Source organism: Heloderma suspectum, chromosome 12 (assembly GCF_057233095.1).
Source record: "Heloderma suspectum isolate Gila_16-S chromosome 12, 16-S_ref, whole genome shotgun sequence".
Lineage (NCBI taxonomy): Eukaryota > Metazoa > Chordata > Lepidosauria > Squamata > Helodermatidae > Heloderma > Heloderma suspectum.
The window spans coordinates 45,409,060-45,430,470 of NC_139469.1; positions in this window are offsets into that span (position 1 = coordinate 45,409,060).

A 21,411-nucleotide genomic window follows, 5' to 3' on the forward strand; every position below is an offset into this window, starting at 1 on the left:
GGTTAGGGTTAGGGTTAGGGTTAGGGTTAGGGTTAGGGTTAGGGTTAGGGTTAGGGTTAGGGTTAGGGTTAGGGTTAGGGTTAGGGTTAGGGTTAGGGTTAGGGTTAGGGTTAGGGTTAGGGTTAGGGTTAGGGTTAGGGTTAGGGTTAGGGTTAGGGTTAGGGTTAGGGTTAGGGTTAGGGTTAGGGTTAGGGTTAGGGTTAGGGTTAGGGTTAGGGTTAGGGTTAGGGTTAGGGTTAGGGTTAGGGTTAGGGTTAGGGTTAGGGTTAGGGTTAGGGTTAGGGTTAGGGTTAGGGTTAGGGTTAGGGTTAGGGTTAGGGTTAGGGTTAGGGTTAGGGTTAGGGTTAGGGTTAGGGTTAGGGTTAGGGTTAGGGTTAGGGTTAGGGTTAGGGTTAGGGTTAGGGTTAGGGTTAGGGTTAGGGTTAGGGTTAGGGTTAGGGTTAGGGTTAGGGTTAGGGTTAGGGTTAGGGTTAGGGTTAGGGTTAGGGTTAGGGTTAGGGTTAGGGTTAGGGTTAGGGTTAGGGTTAGGGTTAGGGTTAGGGTTAGGGTTAGGGTTAGGGTTAGGGTTAGGGTTAGGGTTAGGGTTAGGGTTAGGGTTAGGGTTAGGGTTAGGGTTAGGGTTAGGGTTAGGGTTAGGGTTAGGGTTAGGGTTAGGGTTAGGGTTAGGGTTAGGGTTAGGGTTAGGGTTAGGGTTAGGGTTAGGGTTAGGGTTAGGGTTAGGGTTAGGGTTAGGGTTAGGGTTAGGGTTAGGGTTAGGGTTAGGGTTAGGGTTAGGGTTAGGGTTAGGGTTAGGGTTAGGGTTAGGGTTAGGGTTAGGGTTAGGGTTAGGGTTAGGGTTAGGGTTAGGGTTAGGGTTAGGGTTAGGGTTAGGGTTAGGGTTAGGGTTAGGGTTAGGGTTAGGGTTAGGGTTAGGGTTAGGGTTAGGGTTAGGGTTAGGGTTAGGGTTAGGGTTAGGGTTAGGGTTAGGGTTAGGGTTAGGGTTAGGGTTAGGGTTAGGGTTAGGGTTAGGGTTAGGGTTAGGGTTAGGGTTAGGGTTAGGGTTAGGGTTAGGGTTAGGGTTAGGGTTAGGGTTAGGGTTAGGGTTAGGGTTAGGGTTAGGGTTAGGGTTAGGGTTAGGGTTAGGGTTAGGGTTAGGGTTAGGGTTAGGGTTAGGGTTAGGGTTAGGGTTAGGGTTAGGGTTAGGGTTAGGGTTAGGGTTAGGGTTAGGGTTAGGGTTAGGGTTAGGGTTAGGGTTAGGGTTAGGGTTAGGGTTAGGGTTAGGGTTAGGGTTAGGGTTAGGGTTAGGGTTAGGGTTAGGGTTAGGGTTAGGGTTAGGGTTAGGGTTAGGGTTAGGGTTAGGGTTAGGGTTAGGGTTAGGGTTAGGGTTAGGGTTAGGGTTAGGGTTAGGGTTAGGGTTAGGGTTAGGGTTAGGGTTAGGGTTAGGGTTAGGGTTAGGGTTAGGGTTAGGGTTAGGGTTAGGGTTAGGGTTAGGGTTAGGGTTAGGGTTAGGGTTAGGGTTAGGGTTAGGGTTAGGGTTAGGGTTAGGGTTAGGGTTAGGGTTAGGGTTAGGGTTAGGGTTAGGGTTAGGGTTAGGGTTAGGGTTAGGGTTAGGGTTAGGGTTAGGGTTAGGGTTAGGGTTAGGGTTAGGGTTAGGGTTAGGGTTAGGGTTAGGGTTAGGGTTAGGGTTAGGGTTAGGGTTAGGGTTAGGGTTAGGGTTAGGGTTAGGGTTAGGGTTAGGGTTAGGGTTAGGGTTAGGGTTAGGGTTAGGGTTAGGGTTAGGGTTAGGGTTAGGGTTAGGGTTAGGGTTAGGGTTAGGGTTAGGGTTAGGGTTAGGGTTAGGGTTAGGGTTAGGGTTAGGGTTAGGGTTAGGGTTAGGGTTAGGGTTAGGGTTAGGGTTAGGGTTAGGGTTAGGGTTAGGGTTAGGGTTAGGGTTAGGGTTAGGGTTAGGGTTAGGGTTAGGGTTAGGGTTAGGGTTAGGGTTAGGGTTAGGGTTAGGGTTAGGGTTAGGGTTAGGGTTAGGGTTAGGGTTAGGGTTAGGGTTAGGGTTAGGGTTAGGGTTAGGGTTAGGGTTAGGGTTAGGGTTAGGGTTAGGGTTAGGGTTAGGGTTAGGGTTAGGGTTAGGGTTAGGGTTAGGGTTAGGGTTAGGGTTAGGGTTAGGGTTAGGGTTAGGGTTAGGGTTAGGGTTAGGGTTAGGGTTAGGGTTAGGGTTAGGGTTAGGGTTAGGGTTAGGGTTAGGGTTAGGGTTAGGGTTAGGGTTAGGGTTAGGGTTAGGGTTAGGGTTAGGGTTAGGGTTAGGGTTAGGGTTAGGGTTAGGGTTAGGGTTAGGGTTAGGGTTAGGGTTAGGGTTAGGGTTAGGGTTAGGGTTAGGGTTAGGGTTAGGGTTAGGGTTAGGGTTAGGGTTAGGGTTAGGGTTAGGGTTAGGGTTAGGGTTAGGGTTAGGGTTAGGGTTAGGGTTAGGGTTAGGGTTAGGGTTAGGGTTAGGGTTAGGGTTAGGGTTAGGGTTAGGGTTAGGGTTAGGGTTAGGGTTAGGGTTAGGGTTAGGGTTAGGGTTAGGGTTAGGGTTAGGGTTAGGGTTAGGGTTAGGGTTAGGGTTAGGGTTAGGGTTAGGGTTAGGGTTAGGGTTAGGGTTAGGGTTAGGGTTAGGGTTAGGGTTAGGGTTAGGGTTAGGGTTAGGGTTAGGGTTAGGGTTAGGGTTAGGGTTAGGGTTAGGGTTAGGGTTAGGGTTAGGGTTAGGGTTAGGGTTAGGGTTAGGGTTAGGGTTAGGGTTAGGGTTAGGGTTAGGGTTAGGGTTAGGGTTAGGGTTAGGGTTAGGGTTAGGGTTAGGGTTAGGGTTAGGGTTAGGGTTAGGGTTAGGGTTAGGGTTAGGGTTAGGGTTAGGGTTAGGGTTAGGGTTAGGGTTAGGGTTAGGGTTAGGGTTAGGGTTAGGGTTAGGGTTAGGGTTAGGGTTAGGGTTAGGGTTAGGGTTAGGGTTAGGGTTAGGGTTAGGGTTAGGGTTAGGGTTAGGGTTAGGGTTAGGGTTAGGGTTAGGGTTAGGGTTAGGGTTAGGGTTAGGGTTAGGGTTAGGGTTAGGGTTAGGGTTAGGGTTAGGGTTAGGGTTAGGGTTAGGGTTAGGGTTAGGGTTAGGGTTAGGGTTAGGGTTAGGGTTAGGGTTAGGGTTAGGGTTAGGGTTAGGGTTAGGGTTAGGGTTAGGGTTAGGGTTAGGGTTAGGGTTAGGGTTAGGGTTAGGGTTAGGGTTAGGGTTAGGGTTAGGGTTAGGGTTAGGGTTAGGGTTAGGGTTAGGGTTAGGGTTAGGGTTAGGGTTAGGGTTAGGGTTAGGGTTAGGGTTAGGGTTAGGGTTAGGGTTAGGGTTAGGGTTAGGGTTAGGGTTAGGGTTAGGGTTAGGGTTAGGGTTAGGGTTAGGGTTAGGGTTAGGGTTAGGGTTAGGGTTAGGGTTAGGGTTAGGGTTAGGGTTAGGGTTAGGGTTAGGGTTAGGGTTAGGGTTAGGGTTAGGGTTAGGGTTAGGGTTAGGGTTAGGGTTAGGGTTAGGGTTAGGGTTAGGGTTAGGGTTAGGGTTAGGGTTAGGGTTAGGGTTAGGGTTAGGGTTAGGGTTAGGGTTAGGGTTAGGGTTAGGGTTAGGGTTAGGGTTAGGGTTAGGGTTAGGGTTAGGGTTAGGGTTAGGGTTAGGGTTAGGGTTAGGGTTAGGGTTAGGGTTAGGGTTAGGGTTAGGGTTAGGGTTAGGGTTAGGGTTAGGGTTAGGGTTAGGGTTAGGGTTAGGGTTAGGGTTAGGGTTAGGGTTAGGGTTAGGGTTAGGGTTAGGGTTAGGGTTAGGGTTAGGGTTAGGGTTAGGGTTAGGGTTAGGGTTAGGGTTAGGGTTAGGGTTAGGGTTAGGGTTAGGGTTAGGGTTAGGGTTAGGGTTAGGGTTAGGGTTAGGGTTAGGGTTAGGGTTAGGGTTAGGGTTAGGGTTAGGGTTAGGGTTAGGGTTAGGGTTAGGGTTAGGGTTAGGGTTAGGGTTAGGGTTAGGGTTAGGGTTAGGGTTAGGGTTAGGGTTAGGGTTAGGGTTAGGGTTAGGGTTAGGGTTAGGGTTAGGGTTAGGGTTAGGGTTAGGGTTAGGGTTAGGGTTAGGGTTAGGGTTAGGGTTAGGGTTAGGGTTAGGGTTAGGGTTAGGGTTAGGGTTAGGGTTAGGGTTAGGGTTAGGGTTAGGGTTAGGGTTAGGGTTAGGGTTAGGGTTAGGGTTAGGGTTAGGGTTAGGGTTAGGGTTAGGGTTAGGGTTAGGGTTAGGGTTAGGGTTAGGGTTAGGGTTAGGGTTAGGGTTAGGGTTAGGGTTAGGGTTAGGGTTAGGGTTAGGGTTAGGGTTAGGGTTAGGGTTAGGGTTAGGGTTAGGGTTAGGGTTAGGGTTAGGGTTAGGGTTAGGGTTAGGGTTAGGGTTAGGGTTAGGGTTAGGGTTAGGGTTAGGGTTAGGGTTAGGGTTAGGGTTAGGGTTAGGGTTAGGGTTAGGGTTAGGGTTAGGGTTAGGGTTAGGGTTAGGGTTAGGGTTAGGGTTAGGGTTAGGGTTAGGGTTAGGGTTAGGGTTAGGGTTAGGGTTAGGGTTAGGGTTAGGGTTAGGGTTAGGGTTAGGGTTAGGGTTAGGGTTAGGGTTAGGGTTAGGGTTAGGGTTAGGGTTAGGGTTAGGGTTAGGGTTAGGGTTAGGGTTAGGGTTAGGGTTAGGGTTAGGGTTAGGGTTAGGGTTAGGGTTAGGGTTAGGGTTAGGGTTAGGGTTAGGGTTAGGGTTAGGGTTAGGGTTAGGGTTAGGGTTAGGGTTAGGGTTAGGGTTAGGGTTAGGGTTAGGGTTAGGGTTAGGGTTAGGGTTAGGGTTAGGGTTAGGGTTAGGGTTAGGGTTAGGGTTAGGGTTAGGGTTAGGGTTAGGGTTAGGGTTAGGGTTAGGGTTAGGGTTAGGGTTAGGGTTAGGGTTAGGGTTAGGGTTAGGGTTAGGGTTAGGGTTAGGGTTAGGGTTAGGGTTAGGGTTAGGGTTAGGGTTAGGGTTAGGGTTAGGGTTAGGGTTAGGGTTAGGGTTAGGGTTAGGGTTAGGGTTAGGGTTAGGGTTAGGGTTAGGGTTAGGGTTAGGGTTAGGGTTAGGGTTAGGGTTAGGGTTAGGGTTAGGGTTAGGGTTAGGGTTAGGGTTAGGGTTAGGGTTAGGGTTAGGGTTAGGGTTAGGGTTAGGGTTAGGGTTAGGGTTAGGGTTAGGGTTAGGGTTAGGGTTAGGGTTAGGGTTAGGGTTAGGGTTAGGGTTAGGGTTAGGGTTAGGGTTAGGGTTAGGGTTAGGGTTAGGGTTAGGGTTAGGGTTAGGGTTAGGGTTAGGGTTAGGGTTAGGGTTAGGGTTAGGGTTAGGGTTAGGGTTAGGGTTAGGGTTAGGGTTAGGGTTAGGGTTAGGGTTAGGGTTAGGGTTAGGGTTAGGGTTAGGGTTAGGGTTAGGGTTAGGGTTAGGGTTAGGGTTAGGGTTAGGGTTAGGGTTAGGGTTAGGGTTAGGGTTAGGGTTAGGGTTAGGGTTAGGGTTAGGGTTAGGGTTAGGGTTAGGGTTAGGGTTAGGGTTAGGGTTAGGGTTAGGGTTAGGGTTAGGGTTAGGGTTAGGGTTAGGGTTAGGGTTAGGGTTAGGGTTAGGGTTAGGGTTAGGGTTAGGGTTAGGGTTAGGGTTAGGGTTAGGGTTAGGGTTAGGGTTAGGGTTAGGGTTAGGGTTAGGGTTAGGGTTAGGGTTAGGGTTAGGGTTAGGGTTAGGGTTAGGGTTAGGGTTAGGGTTAGGGTTAGGGTTAGGGTTAGGGTTAGGGTTAGGGTTAGGGTTAGGGTTAGGGTTAGGGTTAGGGTTAGGGTTAGGGTTAGGGTTAGGGTTAGGGTTAGGGTTAGGGTTAGGGTTAGGGTTAGGGTTAGGGTTAGGGTTAGGGTTAGGGTTAGGGTTAGGGTTAGGGTTAGGGTTAGGGTTAGGGTTAGGGTTAGGGTTAGGGTTAGGGTTAGGGTTAGGGTTAGGGTTAGGGTTAGGGTTAGGGTTAGGGTTAGGGTTAGGGTTAGGGTTAGGGTTAGGGTTAGGGTTAGGGTTAGGGTTAGGGTTAGGGTTAGGGTTAGGGTTAGGGTTAGGGTTAGGGTTAGGGTTAGGGTTAGGGTTAGGGTTAGGGTTAGGGTTAGGGTTAGGGTTAGGGTTAGGGTTAGGGTTAGGGTTAGGGTTAGGGTTAGGGTTAGGGTTAGGGTTAGGGTTAGGGTTAGGGTTAGGGTTAGGGTTAGGGTTAGGGTTAGGGTTAGGGTTAGGGTTAGGGTTAGGGTTAGGGTTAGGGTTAGGGTTAGGGTTAGGGTTAGGGTTAGGGTTAGGGTTAGGGTTAGGGTTAGGGTTAGGGTTAGGGTTAGGGTTAGGGTTAGGGTTAGGGTTAGGGTTAGGGTTAGGGTTAGGGTTAGGGTTAGGGTTAGGGTTAGGGTTAGGGTTAGGGTTAGGGTTAGGGTTAGGGTTAGGGTTAGGGTTAGGGTTAGGGTTAGGGTTAGGGTTAGGGTTAGGGTTAGGGTTAGGGTTAGGGTTAGGGTTAGGGTTAGGGTTAGGGTTAGGGTTAGGGTTAGGGTTAGGGTTAGGGTTAGGGTTAGGGTTAGGGTTAGGGTTAGGGTTAGGGTTAGGGTTAGGGTTAGGGTTAGGGTTAGGGTTAGGGTTAGGGTTAGGGTTAGGGTTAGGGTTAGGGTTAGGGTTAGGGTTAGGGTTAGGGTTAGGGTTAGGGTTAGGGTTAGGGTTAGGGTTAGGGTTAGGGTTAGGGTTAGGGTTAGGGTTAGGGTTAGGGTTAGGGTTAGGGTTAGGGTTAGGGTTAGGGTTAGGGTTAGGGTTAGGGTTAGGGTTAGGGTTAGGGTTAGGGTTAGGGTTAGGGTTAGGGTTAGGGTTAGGGTTAGGGTTAGGGTTAGGGTTAGGGTTAGGGTTAGGGTTAGGGTTAGGGTTAGGGTTAGGGTTAGGGTTAGGGTTAGGGTTAGGGTTAGGGTTAGGGTTAGGGTTAGGGTTAGGGTTAGGGTTAGGGTTAGGGTTAGGGTTAGGGTTAGGGTTAGGGTTAGGGTTAGGGTTAGGGTTAGGGTTAGGGTTAGGGTTAGGGTTAGGGTTAGGGTTAGGGTTAGGGTTAGGGTTAGGGTTAGGGTTAGGGTTAGGGTTAGGGTTAGGGTTAGGGTTAGGGTTAGGGTTAGGGTTAGGGTTAGGGTTAGGGTTAGGGTTAGGGTTAGGGTTAGGGTTAGGGTTAGGGTTAGGGTTAGGGTTAGGGTTAGGGTTAGGGTTAGGGTTAGGGTTAGGGTTAGGGTTAGGGTTAGGGTTAGGGTTAGGGTTAGGGTTAGGGTTAGGGTTAGGGTTAGGGTTAGGGTTAGGGTTAGGGTTAGGGTTAGGGTTAGGGTTAGGGTTAGGGTTAGGGTTAGGGTTAGGGTTAGGGTTAGGGTTAGGGTTAGGGTTAGGGTTAGGGTTAGGGTTAGGGTTAGGGTTAGGGTTAGGGTTAGGGTTAGGGTTAGGGTTAGGGTTAGGGTTAGGGTTAGGGTTAGGGTTAGGGTTAGGGTTAGGGTTAGGGTTAGGGTTAGGGTTAGGGTTAGGGTTAGGGTTAGGGTTAGGGTTAGGGTTAGGGTTAGGGTTAGGGTTAGGGTTAGGGTTAGGGTTAGGGTTAGGGTTAGGGTTAGGGTTAGGGTTAGGGTTAGGGTTAGGGTTAGGGTTAGGGTTAGGGTTAGGGTTAGGGTTAGGGTTAGGGTTAGGGTTAGGGTTAGGGTTAGGGTTAGGGTTAGGGTTAGGGTTAGGGTTAGGGTTAGGGTTAGGGTTAGGGTTAGGGTTAGGGTTAGGGTTAGGGTTAGGGTTAGGGTTAGGGTTAGGGTTAGGGTTAGGGTTAGGGTTAGGGTTAGGGTTAGGGTTAGGGTTAGGGTTAGGGTTAGGGTTAGGGTTAGGGTTAGGGTTAGGGTTAGGGTTAGGGTTAGGGTTAGGGTTAGGGTTAGGGTTAGGGTTAGGGTTAGGGTTAGGGTTAGGGTTAGGGTTAGGGTTAGGGTTAGGGTTAGGGTTAGGGTTAGGGTTAGGGTTAGGGTTAGGGTTAGGGTTAGGGTTAGGGTTAGGGTTAGGGTTAGGGTTAGGGTTAGGGTTAGGGTTAGGGTTAGGGTTAGGGTTAGGGTTAGGGTTAGGGTTAGGGTTAGGGTTAGGGTTAGGGTTAGGGTTAGGGTTAGGGTTAGGGTTAGGGTTAGGGTTAGGGTTAGGGTTAGGGTTAGGGTTAGGGTTAGGGTTAGGGTTAGGGTTAGGGTTAGGGTTAGGGTTAGGGTTAGGGTTAGGGTTAGGGTTAGGGTTAGGGTTAGGGTTAGGGTTAGGGTTAGGGTTAGGGTTAGGGTTAGGGTTAGGGTTAGGGTTAGGGTTAGGGTTAGGGTTAGGGTTAGGGTTAGGGTTAGGGTTAGGGTTAGGGTTAGGGTTAGGGTTAGGGTTAGGGTTAGGGTTAGGGTTAGGGTTAGGGTTAGGGTTAGGGTTAGGGTTAGGGTTAGGGTTAGGGTTAGGGTTAGGGTTAGGGTTAGGGTTAGGGTTAGGGTTAGGGTTAGGGTTAGGGTTAGGGTTAGGGTTAGGGTTAGGGTTAGGGTTAGGGTTAGGGTTAGGGTTAGGGTTAGGGTTAGGGTTAGGGTTAGGGTTAGGGTTAGGGTTAGGGTTAGGGTTAGGGTTAGGGTTAGGGTTAGGGTTAGGGTTAGGGTTAGGGTTAGGGTTAGGGTTAGGGTTAGGGTTAGGGTTAGGGTTAGGGTTAGGGTTAGGGTTAGGGTTAGGGTTAGGGTTAGGGTTAGGGTTAGGGTTAGGGTTAGGGTTAGGGTTAGGGTTAGGGTTAGGGTTAGGGTTAGGGTTAGGGTTAGGGTTAGGGTTAGGGTTAGGGTTAGGGTTAGGGTTAGGGTTAGGGTTAGGGTTAGGGTTAGGGTTAGGGTTAGGGTTAGGGTTAGGGTTAGGGTTAGGGTTAGGGTTAGGGTTAGGGTTAGGGTTAGGGTTAGGGTTAGGGTTAGGGTTAGGGTTAGGGTTAGGGTTAGGGTTAGGGTTAGGGTTAGGGTTAGGGTTAGGGTTAGGGTTAGGGTTAGGGTTAGGGTTAGGGTTAGGGTTAGGGTTAGGGTTAGGGTTAGGGTTAGGGTTAGGGTTAGGGTTAGGGTTAGGGTTAGGGTTAGGGTTAGGGTTAGGGTTAGGGTTAGGGTTAGGGTTAGGGTTAGGGTTAGGGTTAGGGTTAGGGTTAGGGTTAGGGTTAGGGTTAGGGTTAGGGTTAGGGTTAGGGTTAGGGTTAGGGTTAGGGTTAGGGTTAGGGTTAGGGTTAGGGTTAGGGTTAGGGTTAGGGTTAGGGTTAGGGTTAGGGTTAGGGTTAGGGTTAGGGTTAGGGTTAGGGTTAGGGTTAGGGTTAGGGTTAGGGTTAGGGTTAGGGTTAGGGTTAGGGTTAGGGTTAGGGTTAGGGTTAGGGTTAGGGTTAGGGTTAGGGTTAGGGTTAGGGTTAGGGTTAGGGTTAGGGTTAGGGTTAGGGTTAGGGTTAGGGTTAGGGTTAGGGTTAGGGTTAGGGTTAGGGTTAGGGTTAGGGTTAGGGTTAGGGTTAGGGTTAGGGTTAGGGTTAGGGTTAGGGTTAGGGTTAGGGTTAGGGTTAGGGTTAGGGTTAGGGTTAGGGTTAGGGTTAGGGTTAGGGTTAGGGTTAGGGTTAGGGTTAGGGTTAGGGTTAGGGTTAGGGTTAGGGTTAGGGTTAGGGTTAGGGTTAGGGTTAGGGTTAGGGTTAGGGTTAGGGTTAGGGTTAGGGTTAGGGTTAGGGTTAGGGTTAGGGTTAGGGTTAGGGTTAGGGTTAGGGTTAGGGTTAGGGTTAGGGTTAGGGTTAGGGTTAGGGTTAGGGTTAGGGTTAGGGTTAGGGTTAGGGTTAGGGTTAGGGTTAGGGTTAGGGTTAGGGTTAGGGTTAGGGTTAGGGTTAGGGTTAGGGTTAGGGTTAGGGTTAGGGTTAGGGTTAGGGTTAGGGTTAGGGTTAGGGTTAGGGTTAGGGTTAGGGTTAGGGTTAGGGTTAGGGTTAGGGTTAGGGTTAGGGTTAGGGTTAGGGTTAGGGTTAGGGTTAGGGTTAGGGTTAGGGTTAGGGTTAGGGTTAGGGTTAGGGTTAGGGTTAGGGTTAGGGTTAGGGTTAGGGTTAGGGTTAGGGTTAGGGTTAGGGTTAGGGTTAGGGTTAGGGTTAGGGTTAGGGTTAGGGTTAGGGTTAGGGTTAGGGTTAGGGTTAGGGTTAGGGTTAGGGTTAGGGTTAGGGTTAGGGTTAGGGTTAGGGTTAGGGTTAGGGTTAGGGTTAGGGTTAGGGTTAGGGTTAGGGTTAGGGTTAGGGTTAGGGTTAGGGTTAGGGTTAGGGTTAGGGTTAGGGTTAGGGTTAGGGTTAGGGTTAGGGTTAGGGTTAGGGTTAGGGTTAGGGTTAGGGTTAGGGTTAGGGTTAGGGTTAGGGTTAGGGTTAGGGTTAGGGTTAGGGTTAGGGTTAGGGTTAGGGTTAGGGTTAGGGTTAGGGTTAGGGTTAGGGTTAGGGTTAGGGTTAGGGTTAGGGTTAGGGTTAGGGTTAGGGTTAGGGTTAGGGTTAGGGTTAGGGTTAGGGTTAGGGTTAGGGTTAGGGTTAGGGTTAGGGTTAGGGTTAGGGTTAGGGTTAGGGTTAGGGTTAGGGTTAGGGTTAGGGTTAGGGTTAGGGTTAGGGTTAGGGTTAGGGTTAGGGTTAGGGTTAGGGTTAGGGTTAGGGTTAGGGTTAGGGTTAGGGTTAGGGTTAGGGTTAGGGTTAGGGTTAGGGTTAGGGTTAGGGTTAGGGTTAGGGTTAGGGTTAGGGTTAGGGTTAGGGTTAGGGTTAGGGTTAGGGTTAGGGTTAGGGTTAGGGTTAGGGTTAGGGTTAGGGTTAGGGTTAGGGTTAGGGTTAGGGTTAGGGTTAGGGTTAGGGTTAGGGTTAGGGTTAGGGTTAGGGTTAGGGTTAGGGTTAGGGTTAGGGTTAGGGTTAGGGTTAGGGTTAGGGTTAGGGTTAGGGTTAGGGTTAGGGTTAGGGTTAGGGTTAGGGTTAGGGTTAGGGTTAGGGTTAGGGTTAGGGTTAGGGTTAGGGTTAGGGTTAGGGTTAGGGTTAGGGTTAGGGTTAGGGTTAGGGTTAGGGTTAGGGTTAGGGTTAGGGTTAGGGTTAGGGTTAGGGTTAGGGTTAGGGTTAGGGTTAGGGTTAGGGTTAGGGTTAGGGTTAGGGTTAGGGTTAGGGTTAGGGTTAGGGTTAGGGTTAGGGTTAGGGTTAGGGTTAGGGTTAGGGTTAGGGTTAGGGTTAGGGTTAGGGTTAGGGTTAGGGTTAGGGTTAGGGTTAGGGTTAGGGTTAGGGTTAGGGTTAGGGTTAGGGTTAGGGTTAGGGTTAGGGTTAGGGTTAGGGTTAGGGTTAGGGTTAGGGTTAGGGTTAGGGTTAGGGTTAGGGTTAGGGTTAGGGTTAGGGTTAGGGTTAGGGTTAGGGTTAGGGTTAGGGTTAGGGTTAGGGTTAGGGTTAGGGTTAGGGTTAGGGTTAGGGTTAGGGTTAGGGTTAGGGTTAGGGTTAGGGTTAGGGTTAGGGTTAGGGTTAGGGTTAGGGTTAGGGTTAGGGTTAGGGTTAGGGTTAGGGTTAGGGTTAGGGTTAGGGTTAGGGTTAGGGTTAGGGTTAGGGTTAGGGTTAGGGTTAGGGTTAGGGTTAGGGTTAGGGTTAGGGTTAGGGTTAGGGTTAGGGTTAGGGTTAGGGTTAGGGTTAGGGTTAGGGTTAGGGTTAGGGTTAGGGTTAGGGTTAGGGTTAGGGTTAGGGTTAGGGTTAGGGTTAGGGTTAGGGTTAGGGTTAGGGTTAGGGTTAGGGTTAGGGTTAGGGTTAGGGTTAGGGTTAGGGTTAGGGTTAGGGTTAGGGTTAGGGTTAGGGTTAGGGTTAGGGTTAGGGTTAGGGTTAGGGTTAGGGTTAGGGTTAGGGTTAGGGTTAGGGTTAGGGTTAGGGTTAGGGTTAGGGTTAGGGTTAGGGTTAGGGTTAGGGTTAGGGTTAGGGTTAGGGTTAGGGTTAGGGTTAGGGTTAGGGTTAGGGTTAGGGTTAGGGTTAGGGTTAGGGTTAGGGTTAGGGTTAGGGTTAGGGTTAGGGTTAGGGTTAGGGTTAGGGTTAGGGTTAGGGTTAGGGTTAGGGTTAGGGTTAGGGTTAGGGTTAGGGTTAGGGTTAGGGTTAGGGTTAGGGTTAGGGTTAGGGTTAGGGTTAGGGTTAGGGTTAGGGTTAGGGTTAGGGTTAGGGTTAGGGTTAGGGTTAGGGTTAGGGTTAGGGTTAGGGTTAGGGTTAGGGTTAGGGTTAGGGTTAGGGTTAGGGTTAGGGTTAGGGTTAGGGTTAGGGTTAGGGTTAGGGTTAGGGTTAGGGTTAGGGTTAGGGTTAGGGTTAGGGTTAGGGTTAGGGTTAGGGTTAGGGTTAGGGTTAGGGTTAGGGTTAGGGTTAGGGTTAGGGTTAGGGTTAGGGTTAGGGTTAGGGTTAGGGTTAGGGTTAGGGTTAGGGTTAGGGTTAGGGTTAGGGTTAGGGTTAGGGTTAGGGTTAGGGTTAGGGTTAGGGTTAGGGTTAGGGTTAGGGTTAGGGTTAGGGTTAGGGTTAGGGTTAGGGTTAGGGTTAGGGTTAGGGTTAGGGTTAGGGTTAGGGTTAGGGTTAGGGTTAGGGTTAGGGTTAGGGTTAGGGTTAGGGTTAGGGTTAGGGTTAGGGTTAGGGTTAGGGTTAGGGTTAGGGTTAGGGTTAGGGTTAGGGTTAGGGTTAGGGTTAGGGTTAGGGTTAGGGTTAGGGTTAGGGTTAGGGTTAGGGTTAGGGTTAGGGTTAGGGTTAGGGTTAGGGTTAGGGTTAGGGTTAGGGTTAGGGTTAGGGTTAGGGTTAGGGTTAGGGTTAGGGTTAGGGTTAGGGTTAGGGTTAGGGTTAGGGTTAGGGTTAGGGTTAGGGTTAGGGTTAGGGTTAGGGTTAGGGTTAGGGTTAGGGTTAGGGTTAGGGTTAGGGTTAGGGTTAGGGTTAGGGTTAGGGTTAGGGTTAGGGTTAGGGTTAGGGTTAGGGTTAGGGTTAGGGTTAGGGTTAGGGTTAGGGTTAGGGTTAGGGTTAGGGTTAGGGTTAGGGTTAGGGTTAGGGTTAGGGTTAGGGTTAGGGTTAGGGTTAGGGTTAGGGTTAGGGTTAGGGTTAGGGTTAGGGTTAGGGTTAGGGTTAGGGTTAGGGTTAGGGTTAGGGTTAGGGTTAGGGTTAGGGTTAGGGTTAGGGTTAGGGTTAGGGTTAGGGTTAGGGTTAGGGTTAGGGTTAGGGTTAGGGTTAGGGTTAGGGTTAGGGTTAGGGTTAGGGTTAGGGTTAGGGTTAGGGTTAGGGTTAGGGTTAGGGTTAGGGTTAGGGTTAGGGTTAGGGTTAGGGTTAGGGTTAGGGTTAGGGTTAGGGTTAGGGTTAGGGTTAGGGTTAGGGTTAGGGTTAGGGTTAGGGTTAGGGTTAGGGTTAGGGTTAGGGTTAGGGTTAGGGTTAGGGTTAGGGTTAGGGTTAGGGTTAGGGTTAGGGTTAGGGTTAGGGTTAGGGTTAGGGTTAGGGTTAGGGTTAGGGTTAGGGTTAGGGTTAGGGTTAGGGTTAGGGTTAGGGTTAGGGTTAGGGTTAGGGTTAGGGTTAGGGTTAGGGTTAGGGTTAGGGTTAGGGTTAGGGTTAGGGTTAGGGTTAGGGTTAGGGTTAGGGTTAGGGTTAGGGTTAGGGTTAGGGTTAGGGTTAGGGTTAGGGTTAGGGTTAGGGTTAGGGTTAGGGTTAGGGTTAGGGTTAGGGTTAGGGTTAGGGTTAGGGTTAGGGTTAGGGTTAGGGTTAGGGTTAGGGTTAGGGTTAGGGTTAGGGTTAGGGTTAGGGTTAGGGTTAGGGTTAGGGTTAGGGTTAGGGTTAGGGTTAGGGTTAGGGTTAGGGTTAGGGTTAGGGTTAGGGTTAGGGTTAGGGTTAGGGTTAGGGTTAGGGTTAGGGTTAGGGTTAGGGTTAGGGTTAGGGTTAGGGTTAGGGTTAGGGTTAGGGTTAGGGTTAGGGTTAGGGTTAGGGTTAGGGTTAGGGTTAGGGTTAGGGTTAGGGTTAGGGTTAGGGTTAGGGTTAGGGTTAGGGTTAGGGTTAGGGTTAGGGTTAGGGTTAGGGTTAGGGTTAGGGTTAGGGTTAGGGTTAGGGTTAGGGTTAGGGTTAGGGTTAGGGTTAGGGTTAGGGTTAGGGTTAGGGTTAGGGTTAGGGTTAGGGTTAGGGTTAGGGTTAGGGTTAGGGTTAGGGTTAGGGTTAGGGTTAGGGTTAGGGTTAGGGTTAGGGTTAGGGTTAGGGTTAGGGTTAGGGTTAGGGTTAGGGTTAGGGTTAGGGTTAGGGTTAGGGTTAGGGTTAGGGTTAGGGTTAGGGTTAGGGTTAGGGTTAGGGTTAGGGTTAGGGTTAGGGTTAGGGTTAGGGTTAGGGTTAGGGTTAGGGTTAGGGTTAGGGTTAGGGTTAGGGTTAGGGTTAGGGTTAGGGTTAGGGTTAGGGTTAGGGTTAGGGTTAGGGTTAGGGTTAGGGTTAGGGTTAGGGTTAGGGTTAGGGTTAGGGTTAGGGTTAGGGTTAGGGTTAGGGTTAGGGTTAGGGTTAGGGTTAGGGTTAGGGTTAGGGTTAGGGTTAGGGTTAGGGTTAGGGTTAGGGTTAGGGTTAGGGTTAGGGTTAGGGTTAGGGTTAGGGTTAGGGTTAGGGTTAGGGTTAGGGTTAGGGTTAGGGTTAGGGTTAGGGTTAGGGTTAGGGTTAGGGTTAGGGTTAGGGTTAGGGTTAGGGTTAGGGTTAGGGTTAGGGTTAGGGTTAGGGTTAGGGTTAGGGTTAGGGTTAGGGTTAGGGTTAGGGTTAGGGTTAGGGTTAGGGTTAGGGTTAGGGTTAGGGTTAGGGTTAGGGTTAGGGTTAGGGTTAGGGTTAGGGTTAGGGTTAGGGTTAGGGTTAGGGTTAGGGTTAGGGTTAGGGTTAGGGTTAGGGTTAGGGTTAGGGTTAGGGTTAGGGTTAGGGTTAGGGTTAGGGTTAGGGTTAGGGTTAGGGTTAGGGTTAGGGTTAGGGTTAGGGTTAGGGTTAGGGTTAGGGTTAGGGTTAGGGTTAGGGTTAGGGTTAGGGTTAGGGTTAGGGTTAGGGTTAGGGTTAGGGTTAGGGTTAGGGTTAGGGTTAGGGTTAGGGTTAGGGTTAGGGTTAGGGTTAGGGTTAGGGTTAGGGTTAGGGTTAGGGTTAGGGTTAGGGTTAGGGTTAGGGTTAGGGTTAGGGTTAGGGTTAGGGTTAGGGTTAGGGTTAGGGTTAGGGTTAGGGTTAGGGTTAGGGTTAGGGTTAGGGTTAGGGTTAGGGTTAGGGTTAGGGTTAGGGTTAGGGTTAGGGTTAGGGTTAGGGTTAGGGTTAGGGTTAGGGTTAGGGTTAGGGTTAGGGTTAGGGTTAGGGTTAGGGTTAGGGTTAGGGTTAGGGTTAGGGTTAGGGTTAGGGTTAGGGTTAGGGTTAGGGTTAGGGTTAGGGTTAGGGTTAGGGTTAGGGTTAGGGTTAGGGTTAGGGTTAGGGTTAGGGTTAGGGTTAGGGTTAGGGTTAGGGTTAGGGTTAGGGTTAGGGTTAGGGTTAGGGTTAGGGTTAGGGTTAGGGTTAGGGTTAGGGTTAGGGTTAGGGTTAGGGTTAGGGTTAGGGTTAGGGTTAGGGTTAGGGTTAGGGTTAGGGTTAGGGTTAGGGTTAGGGTTAGGGTTAGGGTTAGGGTTAGGGTTAGGGTTAGGGTTAGGGTTAGGGTTAGGGTTAGGGTTAGGGTTAGGGTTAGGGTTAGGGTTAGGGTTAGGGTTAGGGTTAGGGTTAGGGTTAGGGTTAGGGTTAGGGTTAGGGTTAGGGTTAGGGTTAGGGTTAGGGTTAGGGTTAGGGTTAGGGTTAGGGTTAGGGTTAGGGTTAGGGTTAGGGTTAGGGTTAGGGTTAGGGTTAGGGTTAGGGTTAGGGTTAGGGTTAGGGTTAGGGTTAGGGTTAGGGTTAGGGTTAGGGTTAGGGTTAGGGTTAGGGTTAGGGTTAGGGTTAGGGTTAGGGTTAGGGTTAGGGTTAGGGTTAGGGTTAGGGTTAGGGTTAGGGTTAGGGTTAGGGTTAGGGTTAGGGTTAGGGTTAGGGTTAGGGTTAGGGTTAGGGTTAGGGTTAGGGTTAGGGTTAGGGTTAGGGTTAGGGTTAGGGTTAGGGTTAGGGTTAGGGTTAGGGTTAGGGTTAGGGTTAGGGTTAGGGTTAGGGTTAGGGTTAGGGTTAGGGTTAGGGTTAGGGTTAGGGTTAGGGTTAGGGTTAGGGTTAGGGTTAGGGTTAGGGTTAGGGTTAGGGTTAGGGTTAGGGTTAGGGTTAGGGTTAGGGTTAGGGTTAGGGTTAGGGTTAGGGTTAGGGTTAGGGTTAGGGTTAGGGTTAGGGTTAGGGTTAGGGTTAGGGTTAGGGTTAGGGTTAGGGTTAGGGTTAGGGTTAGGGTTAGGGTTAGGGTTAGGGTTAGGGTTAGGGTTAGGGTTAGGGTTAGGGTTAGGGTTAGGGTTAGGGTTAGGGTTAGGGTTAGGGTTAGGGTTAGGGTTAGGGTTAGGGTTAGGGTTAGGGTTAGGGTTAGGGTTAGGGTTAGGGTTAGGGTTAGGGTTAGGGTTAGGGTTAGGGTTAGGGTTAGGGTTAGGGTTAGGGTTAGGGTTAGGGTTAGGGTTAGGGTTAGGGTTAGGGTTAGGGTTAGGGTTAGGGTTAGGGTTAGGGTTAGGGTTAGGGTTAGGGTTAGGGTTAGGGTTAGGGTTAGGGTTAGGGTTAGGGTTAGGGTTAGGGTTAGGGTTAGGGTTAGGGTTAGGGTTAGGGTTAGGGTTAGGGTTAGGGTTAGGGTTAGGGTTAGGGTTAGGGTTAGGGTTAGGGTTAGGGTTAGGGTTAGGGTTAGGGTTAGGGTTAGGGTTAGGGTTAGGGTTAGGGTTAGGGTTAGGGTTAGGGTTAGGGTTAGGGTTAGGGTTAGGGTTAGGGTTAGGGTTAGGGTTAGGGTTAGGGTTAGGGTTAGGGTTAGGGTTAGGGTTAGGGTTAGGGTTAGGGTTAGGGTTAGGGTTAGGGTTAGGGTTAGGGTTAGGGTTAGGGTTAGGGTTAGGGTTAGGGTTAGGGTTAGGGTTAGGGTTAGGGTTAGGGTTAGGGTTAGGGTTAGGGTTAGGGTTAGGGTTAGGGTTAGGGTTAGGGTTAGGGTTAGGGTTAGGGTTAGGGTTAGGGTTAGGGTTAGGGTTAGGGTTAGGGTTAGGGTTAGGGTTAGGGTTAGGGTTAGGGTTAGGGTTAGGGTTAGGGTTAGGGTTAGGGTTAGGGTTAGGGTTAGGGTTAGGGTTAGGGTTAGGGTTAGGGTTAGGGTTAGGGTTAGGGTTAGGGTTAGGGTTAGGGTTAGGGTTAGGGTTAGGGTTAGGGTTAGGGTTAGGGTTAGGGTTAGGGTTAGGGTTAGGGTTAGGGTTAGGGTTAGGGTTAGGGTTAGGGTTAGGGTTAGGGTTAGGGTTAGGGTTAGGGTTAGGGTTAGGGTTAGGGTTAGGGTTAGGGTTAGGGTTAGGGTTAGGGTTAGGGTTAGGGTTAGGGTTAGGGTTAGGGTTAGGGTTAGGGTTAGGGTTAGGGTTAGGGTTAGGGTTAGGGTTAGGGTTAGGGTTAGGGTTAGGGTTAGGGTTAGGGTTAGGGTTAGGGTTAGGGTTAGGGTTAGGGTTAGGGTTAGGGTTAGGGTTAGGGTTAGGGTTAGGGTTAGGGTTAGGGTTAGGGTTAGGGTTAGGGTTAGGGTTAGGGTTAGGGTTAGGGTTAGGGTTAGGGTTAGGGTTAGGGTTAGGGTTAGGGTTAGGGTTAGGGTTAGGGTTAGGGTTAGGGTTAGGGTTAGGGTTAGGGTTAGGGTTAGGGTTAGGGTTAGGGTTAGGGTTAGGGTTAGGGTTAGGGTTAGGGTTAGGGTTAGGGTTAGGGTTAGGGTTAGGGTTAGGGTTAGGGTTAGGGTTAGGGTTAGGGTTAGGGTTAGGGTTAGGGTTAGGGTTAGGGTTAGGGTTAGGGTTAGGGTTAGGGTTAGGGTTAGGGTTAGGGTTAGGGTTAGGGTTAGGGTTAGGGTTAGGGTTAGGGTTAGGGTTAGGGTTAGGGTTAGGGTTAGGGTTAGGGTTAGGGTTAGGGTTAGGGTTAGGGTTAGGGTTAGGGTTAGGGTTAGGGTTAGGGTTAGGGTTAGGGTTAGGGTTAGGGTTAGGGTTAGGGTTAGGGTTAGGGTTAGGGTTAGGGTTAGGGTTAGGGTTAGGGTTAGGGTTAGGGTTAGGGTTAGGGTTAGGGTTAGGGTTAGGGTTAGGGTTAGGGTTAGGGTTAGGGTTAGGGTTAGGGTTAGGGTTAGGGTTAGGGTTAGGGTTAGGGTTAGGGTTAGGGTTAGGGTTAGGGTTAGGGTTAGGGTTAGGGTTAGGGTTAGGGTTAGGGTTAGGGTTAGGGTTAGGGTTAGGGTTAGGGTTAGGGTTAGGGTTAGGGTTAGGGTTAGGGTTAGGGTTAGGGTTAGGGTTAGGGTTAGGGTTAGGGTTAGGGTTAGGGTTAGGGTTAGGGTTAGGGTTAGGGTTAGGGTTAGGGTTAGGGTTAGGGTTAGGGTTAGGGTTAGGGTTAGGGTTAGGGTTAGGGTTAGGGTTAGGGTTAGGGTTAGGGTTAGGGTTAGGGTTAGGGTTAGGGTTAGGGTTAGGGTTAGGGTTAGGGTTAGGGTTAGGGTTAGGGTTAGGGTTAGGGTTAGGGTTAGGGTTAGGGTTAGGGTTAGGGTTAGGGTTAGGGTTAGGGTTAGGGTTAGGGTTAGGGTTAGGGTTAGGGTTAGGGTTAGGGTTAGGGTTAGGGTTAGGGTTAGGGTTAGGGTTAGGGTTAGGGTTAGGGTTAGGGTTAGGGTTAGGGTTAGGGTTAGGGTTAGGGTTAGGGTTAGGGTTAGGGTTAGGGTTAGGGTTAGGGTTAGGGTTAGGGTTAGGGTTAGGGTTAGGGTTAGGGTTAGGGTTAGGGTTAGGGTTAGGGTTAGGGTTAGGGTTAGGGTTAGGGTTAGGGTTAGGGTTAGGGTTAGGGTTAGGGTTAGGGTTAGGGTTAGGGTTAGGGTTAGGGTTAGGGTTAGGGTTAGGGTTAGGGTTAGGGTTAGGGTTAGGGTTAGGGTTAGGGTTAGGGTTAGGGTTAGGGTTAGGGTTAGGGTTAGGGTTAGGGTTAGGGTTAGGGTTAGGGTTAGGGTTAGGGTTAGGGTTAGGGTTAGGGTTAGGGTTAGGGTTAGGGTTAGGGTTAGGGTTAGGGTTAGGGTTAGGGTTAGGGTTAGGGTTAGGGTTAGGGTTAGGGTTAGGGTTAGGGTTAGGGTTAGGGTTAGGGTTAGGGTTAGGGTTAGGGTTAGGGTTAGGGTTAGGGTTAGGGTTAGGGTTAGGGTTAGGGTTAGGGTTAGGGTTAGGGTTAGGGTTAGGGTTAGGGTTAGGGTTAGGGTTAGGGTTAGGGTTAGGGTTAGGGTTAGGGTTAGGGTTAGGGTTAGGGTTAGGGTTAGGGTTAGGGTTAGGGTTAGGGTTAGGGTTAGGGTTAGGGTTAGGGTTAGGGTTAGGGTTAGGGTTAGGGTTAGGGTTAGGGTTAGGGTTAGGGTTAGGGTTAGGGTTAGGGTTAGGGTTAGGGTTAGGGTTAGGGTTAGGGTTAGGGTTAGGGTTAGGGTTAGGGTTAGGGTTAGGGTTAGGGTTAGGGTTAGGGTTAGGGTTAGGGTTAGGGTTAGGGTTAGGGTTAGGGTTAGGGTTAGGGTTAGGGTTAGGGTTAGGGTTAGGGTTAGGGTTAGGGTTAGGGTTAGGGTTAGGGTTAGGGTTAGGGTTAGGGTTAGGGTTAGGGTTAGGGTTAGGGTTAGGGTTAGGGTTAGGGTTAGGGTTAGGGTTAGGGTTAGGGTTAGGGTTAGGGTTAGGGTTAGGGTTAGGGTTAGGGTTAGGGTTAGGGTTAGGGTTAGGGTTAGGGTTAGGGTTAGGGTTAGGGTTAGGGTTAGGGTTAGGGTTAGGGTTAGGGTTAGGGTTAGGGTTAGGGTTAGGGTTAGGGTTAGGGTTAGGGTTAGGGTTAGGGTTAGGGTTAGGGTTAGGGTTAGGGTTAGGGTTAGGGTTAGGGTTAGGGTTAGGGTTAGGGTTAGGGTTAGGGTTAGGGTTAGGGTTAGGGTTAGGGTTAGGGTTAGGGTTAGGGTTAGGGTTAGGGTTAGGGTTAGGGTTAGGGTTAGGGTTAGGGTTAGGGTTAGGGTTAGGGTTAGGGTTAGGGTTAGGGTTAGGGTTAGGGTTAGGGTTAGGGTTAGGGTTAGGGTTAGGGTTAGGGTTAGGGTTAGGGTTAGGGTTAGGGTTAGGGTTAGGGTTAGGGTTAGGGTTAGGGTTAGGGTTAGGGTTAGGGTTAGGGTTAGGGTTAGGGTTAGGGTTAGGGTTAGGGTTAGGGTTAGGGTTAGGGTTAGGGTTAGGGTTAGGGTTAGGGTTAGGGTTAGGGTTAGGGTTAGGGTTAGGGTTAGGGTTAGGGTTAGGGTTAGGGTTAGGGTTAGGGTTAGGGTTAGGGTTAGGGTTAGGGTTAGGGTTAGGGTTAGGGTTAGGGTTAGGGTTAGGGTTAGGGTTAGGGTTAGGGTTAGGGTTAGGGTTAGGGTTAGGGTTAGGGTTAGGGTTAGGGTTAGGGTTAGGGTTAGGGTTAGGGTTAGGGTTAGGGTTAGGGTTAGGGTTAGGGTTAGGGTTAGGGTTAGGGTTAGGGTTAGGGTTAGGGTTAGGGTTAGGGTTAGGGTTAGGGTTAGGGTTAGGGTTAGGGTTAGGGTTAGGGTTAGGGTTAGGGTTAGGGTTAGGGTTAGGGTTAGGGTTAGGGTTAGGGTTAGGGTTAGGGTTAGGGTTAGGGTTAGGGTTAGGGTTAGGGTTAGGGTTAGGGTTAGGGTTAGGGTTAGGGTTAGGGTTAGGGTTAGGGTTAGGGTTAGGGTTAGGGTTAGGGTTAGGGTTAGGGTTAGGGTTAGGGTTAGGGTTAGGGTTAGGGTTAGGGTTAGGGTTAGGGTTAGGGTTAGGGTTAGGGTTAGGGTTAGGGTTAGGGTTAGGGTTAGGGTTAGGGTTAGGGTTAGGGTTAGGGTTAGGGTTAGGGTTAGGGTTAGGGTTAGGGTTAGGGTTAGGGTTAGGGTTAGGGTTAGGGTTAGGGTTAGGGTTAGGGTTAGGGTTAGGGTTAGGGTTAGGGTTAGGGTTAGGGTTAGGGTTAGGGTTAGGGTTAGGGTTAGGGTTAGGGTTAGGGTTAGGGTTAGGGTTAGGGTTAGGGTTAGGGTTAGGGTTAGGGTTAGGGTTAGGGTTAGGGTTAGGGTTAGGGTTAGGGTTAGGGTTAGGGTTAGGGTTAGGGTTAGGGTTAGGGTTAGGGTTAGGGTTAGGGTTAGGGTTAGGGTTAGGGTTAGGGTTAGGGTTAGGGTTAGGGTTAGGGTTAGGGTTAGGGTTAGGGTTAGGGTTAGGGTTAGGGTTAGGGTTAGGGTTAGGGTTAGGGTTAGGGTTAGGGTTAGGGTTAGGGTTAGGGTTAGGGTTAGGGTTAGGGTTAGGGTTAGGGTTAGGGTTAGGGTTAGGGTTAGGGTTAGGGTTAGGGTTAGGGT